The following is a 12,939-nucleotide window of genomic DNA, read 5'->3' on the forward strand; positions in this document are numbered from 1 at the left end:
TACATAAAACTATCGGTTATCCTTCATGTCAGCTATTGAATATAAATCTTCCCCTGTTCTCCAACATTATTTTAAATTCCTTTATCTAACAATCAAAAGTTTCCACAATCTTTTCCCAAATCATATTCCAATACCCCCAACATTTGTTCCACCCAGATTGGTTTAATTGCTGTTCCTTCCCATCTCCTTTTCTTTGTCTTTGCCATTTCACCAGTCTAGAAAGTTCTCTTTCAATAAAATTCCCATCTTTTAACCAATTGATTGATTACTATATGCCAGTTATTTTACTAGATGCTGAGTCCTATGTCTTCCAAGTATTCACTGCCTGTGTATTTGGACAGGAAAGGGATGACAGACATGTAAGTAACTATTATAGCAATGTAAGGGTAAGTGGAGTGACCATACATCCTGGTTTGCTCAGGATAGTTCTGGTTTATGTCTGTTGTCCTGGCATAATTATTAATAGCACCCTCTTTCTCTCTCAAAAGTGTTCCTGTTTGGATGAAACATTAGTTGATCACCTTAAGTATCAGTGCCTTAAATATAAGGCACTATTCAAAGGAAGGGCAGTGTCAAGGTAAGGAACTCAACCGCTAACTCACCAGGAAACTGTTTATTGCTACCAAAGATTTACAAATTCGTGTTATGCTACCACTTTTCTTTCCATGACTGCTTACCTAATTTTTACTTTATACAAGATGTCATTAATGACAAACTCCTGCTGAGTCACTAAAATGGATTTGGCAGCAATGTTGTGGAAGATTGAGCCATGTGCTCAGGAGTGCTGAATTTAACCGCGTACTAGGACCATCGGTAGCCAAAAGGAAGAGGCTGAAAGTCTCACTTTAGACATAGATACTGGATAGAAGGTGCAAGAATAGAAAATGCAGCATATAAAACAGGCACTCGAGACTTAAAGCATCAGGCTCATAAATTAATACCTAGGAAAGTGGGGTGATATAACGCATGAATATTGTTTTAAGGAAGCACTAAATTTAAACATCACAACCTATCTCACCATGATAAATAGCAAGAAAAAAAAACTGAAACTTGATTTGAAGATTGTTGTTGTAATCTTGCAGTTGATTGTATAAAAGGCTAACAATAGATATAAAGGCCTGACACTTATTTATAAGTTTTCAATAATTATTATGACATTACATTTTTTTTCTTCCAACCATGCTTATCTTGGCAAATTTTTAAATTAAAAAAAAAAAAAATCTCATGAAATGGAACTTAAAAATATGAAGACAAAACGAATTACTTTTTCCAGTGAATCTTTTTCCCAAGTTTTTTTCTTAGGAATTGTTTTCTTGCTTCATGTAAAAAAAAAAAAAAAATTCTTGTATACAAATTAAAGCACAGTGGTTAAGAGCCACAGCATGCTATGGCTGTGAATAAAAAAGATCGGCAGTTCAAATCCACCAGCTGCTCCTTGGAAGCCCTATGGAGCAATTCTACTCTGTCCTACAGGTTTACTATGAGTCGGAATCGACAGCAACGGGTTTGGGGATTTTATTTTGTTTTATTTGTATCTTATCTCATGTTTTCCTCAGTACCCAAATAGACATTAAACATAAGATTTCTACTTCTTTTGAATACCCATAGTCCCTAGTAGGGCTATGGTTATGGTGAGATGGCAACAGATGTTCCTTGAATATCTACAATGGCCTAAGCATTATGCTGAGTGTTTTGCATAAACTTTCTCATTTATCCTGATCCTCACAAAAACTTTGTGAGGGGATTATTATCTCCATTTTTTTTAAACAAATGAAGAAAGTGAATCTTAAAGAGGCTGACATTTAGTGAATAAAGACAAAAGTACTTTACAATCCATCAAGAAAATAGTTACACTCAAGAGAGCAGAGATCTATAACTAGACAATTAGTTCTAATTTCTTGAAAACTGATAAACTGTACATAGCATACACAAGTAATTCAGTGTGTTTAAAAATTATTTTGTAGTATCTACATATTTATAGATGTAGATAGGACAAACCTCTTAGAAACACCATTTTGGCTGGTATGAACCTATTCTACCAAGGTTCTTCCACAGAGAGGTAGCTTTTTACAATGCAGGATTTCCAAAGTGTGTTTTGTGGGATGTTAATAGGTAACACACATGTTTTGAAAATGTTGTCTTTAAGAATGTTAAACATGGTTGTTTTCTGCAAGATTTCTCAAAGCCTTTAATTATTCATGAATCCTGTGACTTTCTAAGAAGGGAGTTTAGTATATAGAGTTTCTAAACTTTTTTGACCTTGAAACTCTTTTCTATCATTGCATCCAGCAGGACTAATATTCTATTAAACCAAATTTAGGAATTATGGCTCTAATGTTTGCAAATAGACCTTTAAATTAATCTTAAGCCTTCTAGGTTTACAAGCAGTCCCAAGGAAAAGGAAGCGAGGTAGAAACACAAACGGCTATTCTGCATAAAGAGATTGCCAACTGGAAAAGAAATGCCTACTAATCAGGTCACCAAAGTTGGATTTAATTTTAACACAACTGAATTGTTTGGGAAGCAAAGAAGGATTTGATCTAGTAGTAGGCACTAGCAAGAATAACAGAGCCCAGTAATAACAGGACTTTTAAAACGTTGACTTCTAAAGCCACAGAATTAGACCAAGTTCTAACAATCTGATAAAGAAACATAATGAGAATAGATGGCTGGCAGATACATTGCAGGGGAGTCAATAAATATTTGGTCAATAAATAAATCAATATTTGTGCAATAAATGCTGAGTGAATGCATAAAAAGTCCTCTAGCATCTGAGACAATGGTGATCTAACTTCTTTTCGAACACTTTCAGTGGTAGGATACCTACTACCTCTCAAGGAAGCTAGCCTCTCCGCTAAACTGCTCAACTTACCAGGCAGTTTTGCACTTAAAACAATACGGAACACTGTTATCATAAAGGGCTATAGAAATTTAGGCTAGTCTCTATAGTGGATAAAGAAAAGCACAGAGTTCTTCTTAATGTTATTTTCAATTATCATTTGTTGATGTTGTTAGGCGCCTTCAAGTCGACTTTCTACTCGTAGTGACCCCATGTGACAAAGAAGAACTGTGCCATAGAGTTTTCTAGTACTTGGCTGCTAACTGAAAGGTCAGTGGTTAGAACTCACCAGCAGCTCCTCAGGAGAAAAGACCTAGTGATCTGCTTCTGTAAAGATTACAGCCTAAGAAACTCTACGGGCAGTTCTACTCTGTCCTTTGGGGTCACTATGAGTAGGAATAGACTCCACAGCATACAACAACAACAATATTTATGGGAGCAGATCGCCAGGTCTTTCTCCCTTAGAGCCAGTCAGTGGATTCAATCGGCCAACATTTTGGTTAGCAGCCAAGTGTTTAGCCCTTGAGCCACTAGAGCTCCTTTCAGTTATCGTTAAGGATTAGAATTCAGGTTTTCGGACTGACGCACAACTGACAGCCAAAATCCATCTCCTTGTTACTTCTTCCCAAGAATCTCCATCTGCAGAATTGGACAACTTTTTTTTTTTTAAGAAGAAGACTTAAAAAATTTGAAGATAGCCACCTAGCGTATAAGGTTACTATGAGTCAGAATCAACTCAATGACAATGTTCTTTGTTTTAAAATCCAGCCTCCTTTCTTTTTTCCTTTCCATGTTAGACATACTCAATTTCTTTAAGCAAAGCTTGTTATGGTTTCTGTATTAACATCTTGGTTGCTCTTCTGTGTTTTGACTCCTAAGTGGGCAATATACGTTTAGAAAGGTCATGCCAAGAAAAGAGCATGGTACTGCACATAAAGTACGATGACCACAAAGCATAGACAGACTATTCTGCAGTTGGCAGCTCTAGGGAGTAAGATATATCTTTTGAGTTCCAGGTGTGCTTCCCGATAAACACAAATTCCCTTGATATTCACATAATGTGGAATTGCATTGAAAAAAGAACCCGTTGTCATTGAGTCAATTCCAATTCATAGTGACCATATAGGACAGAGTAGACCTGCCCTATAGGGTTTCCAAGGAGCGGCTAGTGGATTTGAACTGCTGACCTTTTGGTTAGCAGCCAAGCTCCTTAAAGCTATATCAAAGGGAAATTCCTTCTGTACGCAGATGCCAAGTCTATCTGTCCAGTGGAATGTCTATTCAGACCTTGGAAGAGAAATTAAAAGTACCATATTAGAGCTATCTGCAGGTCTCCTTTCCTAGTAACCACAATGCAGACAAGTGATAAAGGGACTATGGGAGCCTAGGTGCTGCACCAATATTCTGGAACAAGGGTCAGCAAAGTATAGCCTATAGGACAATTTCAGCCCACCACCTGCTTTTATATGGCCCACAGCTAAGAATGGTTTTTACATATTAAAATTGTTGAAAAAATCAGAAGTAGAATACGGTTAGCGACACATGAAAATTATATGGGAATTCAAATTTCAATAATCAAAACAAAGCCACACTCATTCATCTACGTATTTTCTGTAGCTGTCTGCGTGCTACAGTGGCAGAGTTGAGTAGTTTCAATAAAGGCCAGTACGGCCTAGAAAGCCTAAAATATTTCCTATCTGCCCCTGCGTAGACAAATTTTGCTGGTTCTTATTCTAGAATATTGGAAGAAAGTGTACATATGGTCCAAATATCTAATACTACATAAGGGCATTATCTTAGTTTCTAAGTGCTGCTATAATAGAAACACCACAAATAGATGGCTTTAAAGAACAGATTTATTTTCTCATAGTTAGGAGGCTAGAAGTACAAATTCAGGGCACTAGCTCTAGGGAAAGGCTTTCTTTCTCTGTCCACTCCAGGGAAGGTCCTTGTCTCTTTTCAGATTCTGTTCCTCAGTTCCTTGGCGATCTTCATGTGGCATGTACCTTCCGCTCCATTTGCGTTTACATCACTCTGCTTGATCCGATCATTTTATATCTCAGGGATGATTGGTTCAAGACACACCCTACACTGATATAGTCTCATTAACCTAGGAAAGAAAGCCCTATTCCCAAATGGGATTACATCCACCGGAATGGAGATTTAGGACTTACAACACATATTTTTGGGGGACACAATTCAATCCATAACAGGCGTCTTCGATCTACTCTGAAATAACTTGTAAGTAAAAACAGGTTTCAGCTCTTCAGAGCAGTCATTCCTTATCACCCAATTGTTCGATTGCTATCAGTCACACTGTTTTATAAAAACATTTTAGAGTACTTATTAGTAGCTGAACTTATCTAATTTTTATATAGCCCTGGTGGCACAGTGGTTAAGAGCTTGGCTACTGACAAAAAAAGGTCAGCAGTTTGAATCCACCAGCAGCTCCTTGGAAAGTCTATGGGGCAGTCTACTCTGTCCTATAAGGTTGCTGTGAGTCGGAATTGACTTGAGGGAACACGTTTAGTTTTGGTTTGGTTTTACTTCTATAACGTCTGTCTTCCCCCACTTTACTGAGCAATAAATTCCCTAGAATATAAGCTTTATGAAGGCAACTTGTTATGTTCACCATTGTATCTCCAGCCTAGAAAAGTACCTGGCACATAGTAGATGTCTATTAAATGTTAATTGACTGGATAGCTTATTTATAAAATAAAGAAGCTGAATATTTTCAGACACTAATTCAGAAAAACATTTATTTCTATGAAGGATCTTCTCCACAAAGTCTCATATTTTCATCTTAGAATTCATTTAAAAACAATATACTTTCAGAAAATAATGGCTCTTCTTTCTTCTAACAAGTACCACTTTACACTTCAAGTGGGCAATTCACCCAATTTTCTGTGTGTAAGTTTCCTCATTTGCAAAATGGTCCTAATAGTCCAAGGGTTATAAATGAGAAAATATGTTAAATCACTTTGAGTTGCTTAGAAAAAAGATGCTATCTATGTAAATTCAAGGTAATAGCATCACTTGTAATATAATGCCCATTTTATATGTTAATTCTTGAAGCATATTAACTATGAAAGAAGACACATGTTCCTATAGTCATATTAGACATTTTCTATGTGTCATGAAGAAATAGAATATAAAATATTTCTGCCATTATCAAGCTGGAAAAGATTTGATTCTGCGTACGTGAAGCAGCATAGCAAAATTCATACGGCCAATCTCCAAATCTATATGTAAAAATTCTCAAGGATTATTATAATAGAGAGCTTAAGAGTATTTGTTTGGCCCAGTTCTCATCTTCACACGCATAAAGGCTGCTAGGTCAACACATTTGCAGGCACACAGGTGTCAAAGTGGAAACACCATCTCCTGGGAAACAATTCCTTTATGTTAAATCTATGTTTAAATGGAGGGGAGAGCTACTGAGAAGCAGAGACAGAGGCCATTGCATAGAGGGCACAGGAGTATCAGGGAAGAAAAATGCATAGGCATATTTTTCTAAACATTCAATATGAAAAAAACAAAAAATCTCATATAAATTAAGTACCTACCTGTCCTGGAAGAAGTGCAGCCAAAATGCTCCTAGGAAGCGAGGCTGGTGAGACTTTGTCTCATGTACTTTGGCTATATTATCAGGAGGGACTAGTCTCTGGAAAAAGACATCATGCTTGGTAAAGTAGAGGGTCCACGAAAAAGAGGAAGACCCTCGAGATGGATTGATAACAGTGGCTGCAACAATGGGCCCAAGTATAGCAATGATTGTGAGGATGGTGCGGGAACAGGTAATGTTCCATTCTATTGCACATAGCGTGGCTATGAGTCAGAACTGATTTGACAGGACCTAACAACAATGCCCTAGGTGTTTTATGTTCATTTCTTCTTTTAAACCTCAAAATAAACAAAAGAGTCAATATCACTACCCCATTTGGAAATGAGGATACTGAAGCTTAGAGAGGTCATAAAGCTAATGAATGAAACAGAAGAGTCATTGTCATGGAAATTTAATTGGCCTTCTTCCATCCGTCTGTCCGTCCGTCTGCCCGTCCATCCATCCATCCATCCATTAAACACTTTTTGAGAATGCCCTCAAGTCCTAGGAGCTCAGTATACATCTGAAGTGCCCAGAACAAGGCCAGTTGCTGGAGATACAATGGTGAGCAAACCAAATGCTATTCTTGCCCTCCTGGAACTCACAGTGGCCAGACAAACATTCAGTACATAATTATGTCAATGAAGAAGGTGCTTAACATTGTGACAAGTGGTATAAAAGGAAGGACCACTAGGAGGATCAGAGAAGACTTCCCAGAAAGAACTAGTTACCCCAAAAGATGACTAAGTTACCAGGCAAACAGAATGGAAAAAAATACATTAGGAAGGTATCTTACTTATCCAGCACTGCTATATCAGAGATACCACAAATCGGTGGCTTTAACAAATAGAAATTTATTTTCTCACAGCTTCGGAGATTAGCAGTCCAAATTCAGGGTTCCAGCTTTAGGGGAGGGCTTTCTTTCTCTGTTGGCTCTGGAGGAATGAATGTCCTGGTCTCTTTGAGCTTCTTCTCCTGGGCGATCTTCGTGTGGCTTGGCATCTCTCTTCACCCATCTCTGTTTCTGCTCACTTGTTTAATCTCTTTTCTATCTCAAAAGAGATTGACTGAAGATATGCCCTACACTAATCCTGCTCGTTAACATAACAAAGACAACCCATCCAAATGGGATTATAACCACAGGCATAGAGGTTAGGATTTAAAACATATTTTGTGGGATACAGTTCGATCTGTAACAGAAGGCATTTGGCATAAGAGAGAATTAATTGAAAGGTCACTGGTGTTGGAACAGCTGTCTCTTTCCTCAAAACACTTCTGCAGGAACATTGCTGTTAAAGTATGTAAATTTATGAGGCACAACCTAGACTACAGTATGCATGACCCTGTGTTGAAGCATGCTAATCTGAGGGAGAGCAGGACAAGATGAGCTAGATGAGTTGGCCATAGCCAGAGCATGCAAAGCATTGCTGATGTCTCAAGGGTTAATGTGCTTACCTTCTAAGCAGTGGTCAGTCACTAATGGTTTTTAGCAGGGGAATGACTTAATCAGATCTATATTTTAATAATATCATGCTTTTACACTGAATCATTCATGCTGTGACCTTCCTGATAAAATGGCTTATAAATATTCTTAAGTAAATTAAGTCTCACTTGAAGCCTATGTTACAAGGACAAGCCTCAGACTCAAATTATTTTGCTTTCTACAGTAACAAACACGTATTCTATTTCCTTTCTACTAAAAAAGTGGTCCAAGGACCAGCAGCAGCATCTGGAACCTTGTTAGAAATGCAGAAACTCAGGCTCACTTCAGACCCATTGGGTGGGAATCTGCAGTTTTAACAAGATCCCCAGGTGGTTTGGTTGTATACTTTAAAGTCAAGAAGCCTTACTGTACATAATAATCCCTTACCACCACCACCACCCACCCTCATGGAGACTCAGAATATCTTAGAAGGTGATAGTTTCTGGCATTGTAATAACTATGGAGCCCACTGATACCTCTAGGGTAGTCCCCCATCATTCTAAGACACGATCATTAGTTGGAAAGGACTAGGGTAAAAACAAACCAATATGGTTCTACTCTTCTTACCAAGAACAGCACAAATCCAGAGAAGAAAAAAAGATTGAATAAATCTGAATCCTGTAGTGCGGATGTCGTCACTAGCAAGAGCAGCCCATGACACCAGTGTTCGGTGCTAAAGATACCAAGTGGGAGTATATTTTTACCTTAGGTTGCCTCTTCAAGACAGTCACAAAACGGCACTTTGGTCACATTTATAAAACAAAATAACACACATGCATATGCACACTCATCACAAGAAAACAACAAGCATCAGCCATAATATGCCTCACATTGCCCCCAAAGATCAGGAAAATATTAACTATAAGAGAATTTGAATTCATTCATTCATTTTAAGTGAACCATTGCTTGGTAGTGGTAGCACTCCTTTAGCTAGAATTTTATTTTAGATCTGTTTCTTGACTGTCTTTAGGCACTTTGTTATGAAATGTCCTGTTAAAATTAGCCACTATTGAGGTTAATGATGGCTCCCAGGAATTTCACAACAATACTGCAATTTGGTTCATGTTCCATGGTTTTGCCCAGACACTGTGTGGTGTGGTGGGTGAAAGCATAGTCTCCGGAAGCCAGCCACCTGGGAGCAAATCCTGCTTTGCTACTTTTGGTGTGTGACCTTAGACAAGTTACTTAATTTTTCTGTGTCTCAGTTTTCTCATCTGTGGAGTGGAGATAACACAGAGTTAAGAGGATTTAATGGGTGAAAATGTTTCAAACACTTAGACAATGGTAAATACTGTGTGTTTGCTAGGTAGTGGTGGTGGTGGTTGTTATTTTACAACTGATTTTGCCAGAAGCCAAGAAATTTCACTAAGAGTCATTCTTGGGACAATGGGCAAAGTAAAAAATGTTATACTTCATTCAAATGTCCCTTTCAGAAAAAGGTCACTCACTAATAACTGGGAAGTTGCCAAATATTTGTTCCTTTGATGACACAGGTAAGAAACCAACTGGTAAGGCCATGTGGCCTCAGTGAAGTAATTACCACAAAACGGTTGTCCTGATTTTTAAAGTAAATAACCCAAAACAGTGCCTTACAATTTTTAAATCCTCCATAAACACTTTTTCCCCCCTTCAGGTTTAAGATGGCCTAACTTTAAATAAAACCAACAAACATGCCAACTGAACTGTACGAAAGAATGTTGTAAACTACCAACCACGTGAAATCAGTTTATTTTTATCAAATTTTAACAATGTAATTGTTCCTTCAAAATGCAATACATTTTTATACATGGCAAAAACATGATTCCACTTCCTGGAAGCTTGCAGCCTATGAAGCTTATATTATAAATTAAAATTTTACTGTTCATTTATTTCTTTACCATATTTTTATGTAACACGTGACTTCTGTGTTTGTTGCCAGCTACTCCCCACACACCCCCTGACACCATGTCAATCCTCTTCCCCATATTTGTTAAAAAGATTAGCATAGTGGGCTTAGGACAATATCTCTGGGGGGGGAAGGGAAGGTGAGGCCAGCAAAAAAATGCAGAAGGCATGTGTTATTTGCATAAAAATACAGTAATTTTGCTATTTTCTGACCCTCAGAGAAGCTGCATCTCAGAATGCAAGGTAGGCATTTCCACCTACGTTTTGCTGATTCTTTTACAGTAAATAGAAATTCTGATGACTCATTTTCACAGAGCAAAGCCAAAAGCTACAGACATCACTCTCACTATGAGATAAACTCCGTAAGTTTTAATCTTTATAGCCTATGGTTATTTACCAAGAAAAGCTCTCTATTTAGCAGAATTCAATACTTGCTTATTAATTGAAGGAAACCTTATTTTAAAATAAAAATGTGTATCCAATATCTTTGTATTCTTATTCCAGAGCCAATTTAACAAAATTAAATTTTACCAAAAAGACATTATTTATAAAGAAAAACTCTCCCATGAGAAGTTGATACTTATGTTGCTCAAAACACCTAATTCAATGTATTTTATTCTAAAATTTGCTTCCCTAAAAATATGATCAAAGTTCTAAATTACCAAATGATTTTTTAAAATACTCTGAATCTTTTAATCAAAGAAAAGAAAATCTGTACAAAAAATTACAAATTTATCTATTATGTACCTAGTAATTTCCGTCTTTGTACAGTTAATAAAATTCCATGAGTATATTGTTTCTGATTTAAAGTGAGAAGAATTCTACAGGCACTTAATAGGTTGGTCAATCAATTGATTAATAAATTCTGCCAGTTCATCTTTACGGTAATTGAAGTAGCTAGTAAAATTCAGTGCAAGACCATACCAGGGCAGGTATATAACCCTGATCAAATACTTGACAGCCTTCGTAAAAATGACGGGTATTTAAGCAGGTTACATAAATACACTTCTGCACTCCATGGGAACCACAACCGAAGATGATACAATACCTTACCTTTCATAACGGTAAAGTCTCTCAAAAACATCGTGTTATACACAGGAGAAGGTGAACTTGATATTTTTGATAAGTAAATCTGGGCTTCATTTGCAAGAAATATGGTTAAATGTTCATGACTACAATTGCTCTTCCTTTACTTAGTGGCTATATTGGCCTAGTGGGAAAATTTGATCCCAATTGTTATTTTCTAAGCTGGTCTACACAACTGTATACAATAAGAGACCATGTCTCTTTTGGGACCACGCTTGTAAGTTTCACTGATAATATCAAACTGACTCTCCCAGCTGTGTCAGATCTGTCTATGTCATATAGTGACCTAGTGTGAAAGCTCAGACTCTAAAGCTTCAGGGAAGCTTCCTATTTTGATCATTGGCTGGCCAATCACTATTTACCAGACTTTTTATGTAAAAAGCGCTGTGCTAGCTTGAGGAAGAATATAAAAAGCTACAACACAACCCTAACTACCTATCTGGAAAGACAAGTTACAGGCATGTGCACCAGGGTGTCTTGGTTGATCCAACCTGAGATTAAACACATAACACTCCCACCACCACCACACTCCAGGATCTAAGCTGCATGAGTACTTGCATAGGAAGGACAGGGGATAGAAAGCTCAGGCTGGGTTCAGAAGCTATATCTACCCATCATTTATCAGCTGTGTGTCTTTGGAAAGCAACTTTATCTTAAACTCTAATGTCATTATTTGGAACATGAGATAAAATAGTACGTACTTTATATTGTTATAATAAGAATCAAAGAAGATAATAAATGTAAAGTGCAGAGCACCTGATAAGTAAACAATAAATATTGGTTATTTGAGGAAATAGTTTCCCTAGGGCCAGTTTTCCCCTTAGGATAGTGAATTTACAGGCTGAAGCTAAGGGAATTGCTTTTTAGGTGAATTTGTGAGGTCTGAGGCCCAAATATTATTGCTTGGGGTTAAGGGAAGAGAGTCCAATGCAGGGCTTAGGAGAGGGACAATCTCAGCACTTCTGCTTAGAACACAGCACAGCTGCAGCACTCGGAGGCCTGAGCAAGTTGTAGTGACCTTTGACACCACAAGGTTTTATGGTTTTGAGAGCACCAGGAGAGAAGCAATATTCTCACAAGGGGCTGACAGTGAGTCACCTTCCTTAAGCGGCTTTTGGAAAGCAAACATCAAGGTGGATGGGAGAGGACGATGTGGAGAACTGGTCATAAGCACATGTAAGAAACCAAAGAATTTCCAGAAATGACTGGAAAGATTTGGACAGGGGAATGCTCTGAGTCCTACATCTACAGGCTGGAAGGGCCTGGTGACACTTGCCTCATTCATAAACAATTATAAAAACAACATAAGGCAGAGGACGCTGAGTGCAAACAAACAGCCAAGGTAACAGACACTGTGGAGCTCAGGGGAGGAAGAGATCAGTGTGAGCTAGAGCCACTGGAGATCTGGAACAGCAACTGTTTCCTTGCAGACTGAGGGCAGCTGAGCTGTCTGTGGAAGGCCTTTCCAGTAAGAGAAATATGTGAGCCACAGTGTGGAGGAAACATGTGATGGAGGCTTCGGAGAGAATCGCTGAAAAGGTGTGTTTGCGGGGGAATAGAGGGAAGAAAGTTGAGAAAGCTAGTTTGAATCACTGAAGGACCAGGATTTAGCCCTGCAGGTGATGGGAACTGGAGAAACGAAAATTGATTTGGGAAATCTATAGTGAATTTTTTTTTTTTTTATAGTGAAACTAAAACCACACAAAAACAAATAAACTAAGCCCATTACCATCAAGTCAATTCCAACTCATAGCGACCCCACAGGACAGAATAGAACTGCCCCATAGTGTTTCCAAGGAGTGGCTGGTGGATTCAAACTGCTGACCTTTTGGTCAGCTCTTAAACACTATGCCACCAGGGCTCCATAGTGAAACTGGTGGTTGATAAAATTAATCTGAAAAATAAATAAATAAAGAGTAATCTCGCTTCACGTGTGGTACAGGGAAGGAGAAATGCCTAGAGGAATATGAAAACAGAAGACTCTTCACAGATGAAGGGGGAGAGCGATAGGATACATTATTAGAGAGGCATAATATTACTTAC

General features: G+C 37.9%; 1 protein-coding gene across 2 annotated transcripts in view; it reads right to left on the minus strand.

The window, feature by feature from the left end:
* Positions 1–12,939, minus strand: part of KIAA0825 (KIAA0825 ortholog) — a 446,146-nt gene that overhangs the window by 274,552 nt on the left and 158,655 nt on the right. The window lies entirely within an intron of this gene.

The sequence above is a fragment of the Loxodonta africana genome, chromosome 2 (assembly GCF_030014295.1).
Source record: "Loxodonta africana isolate mLoxAfr1 chromosome 2, mLoxAfr1.hap2, whole genome shotgun sequence".
In the NCBI taxonomy this organism is placed as follows: domain Eukaryota; kingdom Metazoa; phylum Chordata; class Mammalia; order Proboscidea; family Elephantidae; genus Loxodonta; species Loxodonta africana.